Below are 9,470 nucleotides of genomic sequence, written 5' to 3' on the forward strand. Positions count from 1 at the left end.
AGGCGCCTGAACACGCCGGCACACCCGCCGGAGGCAATTACGCACGCTTCCTTCGCAGGCTCACTCACTGCACACACATGCACATGCACGCTGGTACACACCCCAGATACCGTCACGGAGCCCGCGCACACACGGCGTCACTTCCAGACTACACGCCGTTCGGTTATTCACCAGCACTGGGCGCCTGCGAGTGTCCTGCCCTATCGTAGACACAAGGATATAAGGCCTTGAACACACACAGTCCTGGCCCTCCCGGAGTGACACTGGCATGGGGAGGGGCAATAAACAGAGTATCGTGTAACCCACAGCGCCAAAGCAGGCAGGATGGTGCAGCGGGAGACCCCTCGCAGGACAGCATTCACACAGACATAAAATACAAACGCACTCTTCACGCAAACGGGTGGCTTACGTGTGTACACGAAGCTTGCTCCAGCCACCACACAACAGAGCTTTGCACACGCTCCTAAAAAGGCAAACTTAGGAGGTGACTGCACACACGTGCATTCATGAACCTCTGGAGAGGGACACATAATACCCACATGTGAACAGAAACACCCAGAGAAGGCACCGGAAGAGGCACACCCACATACACACACCCAGAGAAGGCACCGGAAGAGGCACACCCACATACACACATGCACAGCCACATACTCACATACACACCACGCACACATTTATACACACACACACATGCACAGATATGCACACACACGCAACTCACACACGTACACATACACACGTGCACTCACATACACACATACACATAACTCTCACACATATACACATGCACACACACAAACACATGCATACACTCATACACACATACATACACATAACACATATACACACATACACATACCAGAAACGCAGTGAGCCAGAGCTTAAATAAAACGCCCAGATAAGTGAACAAAGACACACACACACATACATACACATAACCCACATACACACACATACAATCTTACACATGTATGCACGTATGTGCACACACACATGTACACAAACAACATATACAAATACCACACCCATGTACACACACATACACATATGCACACACACATGCACACACATGTGCACACATAACACATATACACATACATACACATAGGAGAGGAGCTCTGGTGTTGTAGTGCCTAAGGCACTTGACTGCTAACCAGAAGGCTGGCGGTTCAAACCCACCAGCCAATCCTGGGAAGGAAGGTTGGGCAATCTACTTCTGTAGTGATACCGCCTCGGAAACCCAAGGAGGGTTCACTATGAGTAGGGTCTGAGTTGACAACAGTGAATTTGGTTTTGGTTTTACTCACATACACACATACACTCACACACATTCATACATGCACACATACACATATGCATGCACATACACCACATAACACATGACACACACACACCTACACATGTATCATATACACATGTGCACACATAACACACATACACATACATATACTCACACATACACGCACACACACATACATGCACACACCACATAAACACACAACACACACATACATATACACTCATACATATGCATGCACACACATAACACATATACACATACATATACACTCACACACATAAACTCACATACACAATAGACAAACTCACATATACTGATATATGTGCACACACAACACATATACAAATACACATGCTCTCACACATACATACGCACACACATATATACACAAGCATATAATACAAATAACACACATGCATGTATTCACATACACACATACTCTAACACACATACACTCACATGCACACATGCATTTGCATGTACTCACACATGCATACACATACACACCAGAAAAACAAGGTGAGTCAGAGCTTAAATACAAATATTAGAAGAAATGCAAATGAAGAGACACACACACTCACATACACGCACACACACACATACACACTCACATGCACACACAAACACACATACACACATCTACACAGCCACATGCACACATATACATACTCCCACACACACATATACACACTCACATACACACATATAGACTACACTCACACATATACACCTGCAAACACACAACACAGATGCATGCACACACATACACATACACTCATGTACACTCACACACTCCCATACACAGATATGCACAGATACATTCGGACATACACACACACACATGAGCACAGTACACACATACTTACACACGTATACACTCACATGCACACATATACACACATACACACACAAGACACATAACATACACACAGCACACACATACATACACATACACACAACTCAGATACACACATAGACACACATACATACACTTACATATGCAGACATGCAAACAAACCCATACACACACACTTACACATTATACACTCACATACATGCAGGCACAATATACACACATGCATACACACATACACTCACATATGCACATACACTCATAACATACAACACACATACATGTGCATAGGCACTCACATACACACATACACACATCAACTCACACATATACGTACACTCAAATACATATACATACACATGCACACACATTCACTCACATATACATATACACATAATATACACAGAATACACACATACACTCACACATCCACAGACATACACACATACACTCACACACACACTCATATGCACATACACTCATGCACATACACATGCACAAACATACACTCAGATACACACACAACACACATGCACTCACACATGCACACAAGCATACCTATGTGAGCACACATATATCCACACACATACACATGCATACACACACATACATACACACACTCACACTGCAGTTGCCCGGACAAAGGCTCCCTATTCTAGGGGCGCCTCTAGGACCTCAGTAAGCCCACCAGGACCTTGGACCCGGAGGTAGACATGGGGACTTGGGGCAGCTCTGCTGAGGCTCCCCTCTGTCTTGTCCAGGGCTAAGTGCCATTGACCTCCCCTATATCCCATAGTTCTGGTGGCATAGTGCCTAAGGCACTTAACTGCTAACCAGAAGGCTGACGGTTCAACCCACTAGCCTCTCCTTGGAAGGAAGGTTGGGCAATCTACTTTGGTAGTGATCCTGTCTGAGAAACCCAAGGAGTGGTTACTGTGAGTTGTACCCCACTTGACAGAGCTGAGGGTTTTTTTGTTTGTTATCAGACAAAATCCGAATCCCCAGGGCTCTGGTGGTTCCAGCCAGCTCTGTCTCCTCGGCGAAGAATGCAGAGCACAGGGTCTGGGCTGCTGGGGGACTGCCTTCTTGAGCACCTGCAGCTCCGGTGGACTCCAACCCCACCCACCCACCCTGTGCAAGGAGCTGTCCTTTCAGCACCAGCCCAGTTGGCCTGAGCACAGCCTGGCAGGTTGGGAGCCCCAGTCAGACAGATCAGGTTCACATTCCCATTCTTGTAAGGACACCAGGTCCATGGTCATCTAACATCTCCTCACATGAGCTGTCTTTCCACCCGGGAGGTTCTGTTCCCTGCCAGCCTGCCTGGGGCTTGCAGCCTGGCAGCCAGGCCTAGGTCTTGGGATGTAGAGATGAATTCTCATCAAGTCCTGTCTTCAAGGAGAGCATATTCCAGTAGGGGGAGAGTGCATACAGCAGGCTGTTGGCTTTGAAGGCTGACGAACCCAAGATCCGCAGGTCAGATGGTAGATGGTTGCTTCACAGGCTGTGAAGGCAACAATCCCAAGCTCAGCAGGCAGTATGGCAGGGCACTTGTTCAAGTCCAGGAACTGGAGATGGTGCTGAGCCAGGTGCAGGATCCAGATCCAGCAGAAAGCCAGAGAGCTTTGCCATGTGCGACGGAAGCAGGCCACTCTCCGAGGGAGCTCCCTCTCAGCTGACGGACTGCTCGTAGCAGATCTCATCACGGAGGTGAGTACATTATATGCAGTGTCATCATGGGGGATGACTGCATCATAACTGCCAACCACTGAGTATCATGACCCAGCCTGGTTGACACACAGCTATGACTATCCCAGTGAGGAACACAAGTAAGAACAGAGTCACAGTTACCATGACAGGAATCTACGGGCTGGGAGACACAGACAGGGAGACGGCCAGGACAAAGTGGGTGGGAGGAGTGGACCAAGGTGGGTATGGGAGAACAGTCCAGCCAAAGGTGGCTGAGAGGTGGAGCACAGGCTGTGTGTGAGCACCTGGGGAAGCTGCAAGAAATCCATATGGAGTGGGGTGAGGGGAGAGATAGCAAAGAAAGAAGGCTGAGAAGGAAGGACCCCAGCAGACAGCCCCCAGGAGGGAAAAGCCACTGCACCTCCTGGTCACGGGCTGTGAATCTATGCTTCAGTCCCAAAGGGGAACTTTAGAGGGTTTTGGATAAGTTGGTTTTCCCACTCCCAAACAATCTAGGAGAGCCAGGAGGTTTCTGACCCTCAAAAGTTGGCCCCAACTTTTTTATATGCTCCCAACAAAGTCCAACTTGGGGGCTTATGAAAGAAAATACAAAATCCTGAAGTAGTGGGTACTGCTCTTGGACATGAAGGAATCAGCCCAATGACGTGCTATGACAAAGGTTATTATTACACGTGGGTTCGCTTCATCCTCCCCCTACATATGCACACACACTTCAGTACACAAAGTCCCTTGTTTTAGTCCTAGAGAAATCGTGGCAGGTTCTGAAGCCTCCCACCCCCACAAGATGGCAGAAGGAGCAGAGAGGCCTGGGGGAGGAGACTCACTGAGGGAGATGGGCCACTCCTGGCTGCTCAGTCCTGGAAACGGGTCAGTCTTCAGCCCAGCATGGGAGAGGCATGTGTTGTCACTCACTCATCACCCGGACCCAGTGGGTTCACAGCACGTGCTCAAAGCCTGTTAGGGTCTTACTGCCACACACTGGCTGGGTGACCTTGGGGACATTCCTGAGGAAACTTGAAAGCCTGAATCTCCTCACCTGCCTGGGAGGATGATGGTAACAGGCCTCCTAGGCCAGTGTTGCCAACGGTCTTGAATCCCTCTCAACATCTTGAGGAGCTGGCCTCTCAGGTTTAGTTTAAATGCATCTGGTGATGGAGCTTGTACTGCTGTTCAAGACAACGCTTTGAATTGTGAGGCAGGCTCAGCTGTGGCCATGACTAGGAGGGAGAGATGCAAGGAAGATGGAGGAAAGGGCTGTCTTCTACAGAAGCAACAAAGGACAAGAGCAGCCCCCACTGCAGAGCTTACCACATGCCAAGAGGCTTTGTGAGCACTTCACATATAGTAGCTCACCACTTAGGTGGGAACCTAAGGGGAGTGTCGATGTAGCCCACACGACAGAAGAAACTCGGGCTCAGAGAGAGCAGCAGCTTGTCTGTGGTCACAGCAGGTAAGCAGAGCAGCCATTCCCTTCCCTTCCCCAGGAAGCTTGGCTGAGGAGGCCCCAGGGGGTATGGGGAGAGAAGATGGATCACCTGCTGTGGTGAGAGGGGCCAGATTGTGCGTTAGAATCCTGTCCATTGTGCAACCGTGGGCAACGAGTCATCCAGCATTGGTCCTACACACCCTCTGGGGCCCTGCTGAGTGTTGTAGACTTTGCATGGCTTCTTGTCACTTCTCTTCCCCTAGAGCGGGGTCCTGACATCTGTGAGTACTTTCACACATGGTCCATTACTCACATTTCTTTTGCTCCACACGCATCAGGCTCTCTCTGTGGTCCCGTGTCCAACAAAGTCTTCTCCGCTTCTGGCTGAGGTACAAGATGTTAAACTTGTTGCTCAGAGTTACCCCAGGAAGTGACTGAGCTGGGATTTCAATGCCAGTTTATTTGCCTCCTGTGCACTGCACCCTCACCTCAAGGCCAGTACTCAAGTGTGGCCAAGAGAGAGGAAGGCAGGAAAGAAAGGCAGGGCTGCAGGTTAGGACTGGCACATGTCTTCTGGTGGGGCTCATCAGAGGAACCTGAGCCAACCACACTCCCTCCAGGTGATGTGGGACTTCCATCTGTCCCAGATGTTCCCAGCCCTGAGGCCCAAGTTCTCAAGAGAATTAAACTGCAGCATTTGCTGAAGGACAAGCTCAAGGCCATCCTTTCAGACCTCGAAGGCTTTGGGGTGATTGGCAGTAAGCAGAGGGGATGATCAGAGGCAGCAGGGGGTTAAGAAAAGCCAACTCACGCCACACAATGTATTGTCCACTGGGCCTCATTTCAGGCAAATAAAAAAAGAGTTTTAAAAAATGTAATTGGGAAAAGAAGTTTTCCGAAAATGAGGAAAAAGAAACCGTAGCTTCTTGCCAGGCATGTAATATTTCTAATCTGTGATGCAGGTAATGGATTATGGTACCTCTCTTAGATACAAGAAATGTGGTTCAGAGAAATTAAGTGAGCTGCCGAAAGCCACATGGCCAGCTAGTGCTAGACACGTGGTTCAAGTGCAGGCCCGTCAGGTTCTAAAAGGTGTGCTTTAATGTCTGCCTTCAAATCAATTCCTAGGAGAATGTGGTTGGCAGAATAACAGGCCCCAAAGGTGTCCACATGCCAATTCCTGGGCCTGTGAATGTGTCACCTCACGTGGCACACGGGCCTGTGCAGATGTGACTAAATGAAGGATCATGCCATGAAAGAGACTGCCCGGGATGGGGTGGTGGGTCCCATTTAATCACAAGCTCCTTCTAAGTGAACAGGGAAGGCTTGTTATTGTTGTTGTTGTTATGTGCCATCAAGTCAAACCCGACTCATATAGCGACCCCTCCTTGGGTCTCTGAGGAAGCATCACTATGGAAGTAGGATTGCCCAACCTTCCTTCCGAGGAGTGGCTGGTGGGTTTGAACTGCCAGCCGTCTGGTTAGCAGGCAAGTGTTTTAGCCACTATGCTACCAGAGCTCCCGAACAGGGAAGGCAGGAGGGTTCATTTAGAGTTTGGGTGTGAAACAGAAACAGGTCAGCGCCAGAGACTGGGAGATGCAGGCTGCTCTAGAAGCTGCAAAAGGCCGGGATGCTGATTCTCCCCAGAGCGCCCTGCCACTCCTTTGTCTTAACCCAAGACATGTATGCTGACATCTGGCCAGAATGGTGGCAGAGTAGATGTTGCTTTAAATCATTGGGTTTGTGGTAACATCAAATAGGAACATCACACAGCACAGCATGGCTCAGAAACAGAACTGCTTCATTATTTGACAATATGGACTTGACTTGCAAAATCATTTATTCCCACCCAAAGTCAAGAGTCCCAGATTCACTGCCTCCTAGACCTGTGTCAGGGTCTCCAGCACTTTGGATTGAACTGTCAATAAGCTAAACATTTAAAGGGGGGGAGGGGTCTTTGAAAAGGCACACGTTTTAATGTACAACTTGCATATCTTATACATTTAACTAACATGGAAAAACACATCTTGGTAACACAATGGAACACCAGCCTACTGTGCACAAGGTCGTAGCACTCACAGGCAATATTGGGAGCCTGGGGGGGCACTGAGGCCAGCTCTGGATGGGTGGGGGTCTGATAAGCCCTGAGGACTTGCCCCTCAGTGCATCTCACTGAAGGCAGCACTGGGGGACACCCCACTTCTCAGAGACCCCGAGAGAGGGCCCTGCCAGGAGTGTACAGAAAGAAGGCAGGCTGTGCATCGCTGGACCTTCCCATGAACAGGGAATCAGGCCAGGGGAAGAACTGGGACTGCCAATGTCTGACCTTTGAGTTTGTTAATGGGGGCACCAGAAACCCCCAAACCCATTGTCATTGAATGATTCTGACTCTAGCACCAGAAACCCCCCCAAACCCACAGCCACCGGCTGGTTCTGACCAGGCACCAGAAACCCCCCAAACCCTTTGCCATCGATGATTCTGACTCCAGGGCACCAGAAATCCCCCAAACTGTAGCCATCAACTGATTCCAACTCCTGGCACCAGAAACCCCCCAAACCCATTGCCATCGATTGATTCTGACTCCCGGCACCAGAAACCCCTCAAACCCGTTGCTGTGGACTGATTCCGACCCTGGCAGTCCTGTGTGTGTCTGAGTAGAACTGGGCTACGCTGGGCTACATTGGGTTTTCAGCGGCTGATTTTCAAAAGCAGATCACTGGGACTTTCTTTCATGGCACCACTGGATGGGTTTGAAACACCAACCTTTTAGATAGCAGTGGAGCAGGTTAGCCATTTCACCACCCAGGGGCCTTGAAGGGGACGCAGAGTCCTTCTGGGTCCTTGTTATTGCTGGGTGAAGAGTTATTGTGCATTTGTGGGTGAAGTGCACAATTTCCAAACTAACTGATGTGTATGCATCACACCTTCTCCCATGGGGTCCAGTCACATTTGCACAGCCCAGGATTCAACCTGGAGGGAGTGGGAATACTGGGAGGTCCTGCCAAAATGGTCTTGCAAGCCCTGTCCATCACTTGCCAGTGACAGCCATGCCCCTTCCCTGGTTGTGAGGGCATGGACCATGGGAGGGCCAGCTCAGCCACACAGCCCAGGCTGGTGGTCCACTACCCAGCCCAGGCTGGTGGTTCATGCCTGTCATTTCCCACCTCCCTGTGAAACACATCTGTGTGGAGCCCATTTCAGAGGTGAGGGATGGTCCCCAAGACCCACAGAGCAGCAACATGTGCTGCGTACTTTGAAAATCATACATGACCCTACCAATTTTCACAGCCTCCCTGCCAGGTAGTGCTGCCACTGTGTTTCTGGAGAACACCATGGTTGACAGCATGCACACCTGGTTGGTGGCAGAGCTATGGCTCCAACCCAGTGCCCTGTCCCCGTGATTCTCTGTCAGAGGCAGGTCTTGTCCTGGTCCCACTGGAAAGTCAAAGGTATTCACAGTTTTGACATCACTGTGTGAAGATTCATTCTCCCATCGCTCTCCCTGTAATTTTTACAGCTGTGTCAATTACTTCACTTACAGAGGAAAAGATTGATACACCATTGACACCAAGGTCTTAATAATTCTTCACACTTTGGCACTTGTCTTTCTCTTCTCTTGCTCTCCATTGAAGATAGCAGCTCACCTTTGGCACAGCCTGATGGTGTTTTTCAAAGACAAGAATAAAATGATACAATGTTGGAGCAAACCTTATTCCCATCGCATCAGCTCTTTCACGGGCTCTCCATAATCCCATGTGCTATATTAACACCGAGTGTGTGGGGGTCAGCCTGGATGTGACTTTAGTGGCTGAAGCCAGAGAAGGCTTTACCAAACCAAACTCACCACCGTGGAGTTGATTCAGACTCACAGCACCCCTAGAAGACAGAGTAGGATTGTCTGCCCCATAGAGTCTCCAAGGCTGTAATCTTTACAGAAGCAAAGGCCAAACCAAACCCACTACTGTTGAGTCAGTTCTAACTCATGGCTCCCCTAGAGGACAGAGTGTAACTGCCCTATGGGTCTCCAAGGCTGTCAATCTTCACAGAAGCAGACTGCCTGTGGTGGTTATGATTGTGTGTCAACTTGGCTGGGCCTGGTTGAGTGGCTGGGCAGCTGGTGGTAGTTATTCCCCATAATGAGAATGGCAATCAACTCCATGGTGGGATCTACCACAAGCAGCTG

The sequence above is a fragment of the Orycteropus afer genome, unplaced genomic scaffold (genome assembly GCF_000298275.1).
Source record: "Orycteropus afer afer isolate SDZICR_OR568_19922 unplaced genomic scaffold, OryAfe1.0 scaffold00754, whole genome shotgun sequence".
In the NCBI taxonomy this organism is placed as follows: domain Eukaryota; kingdom Metazoa; phylum Chordata; class Mammalia; order Tubulidentata; family Orycteropodidae; genus Orycteropus; species Orycteropus afer.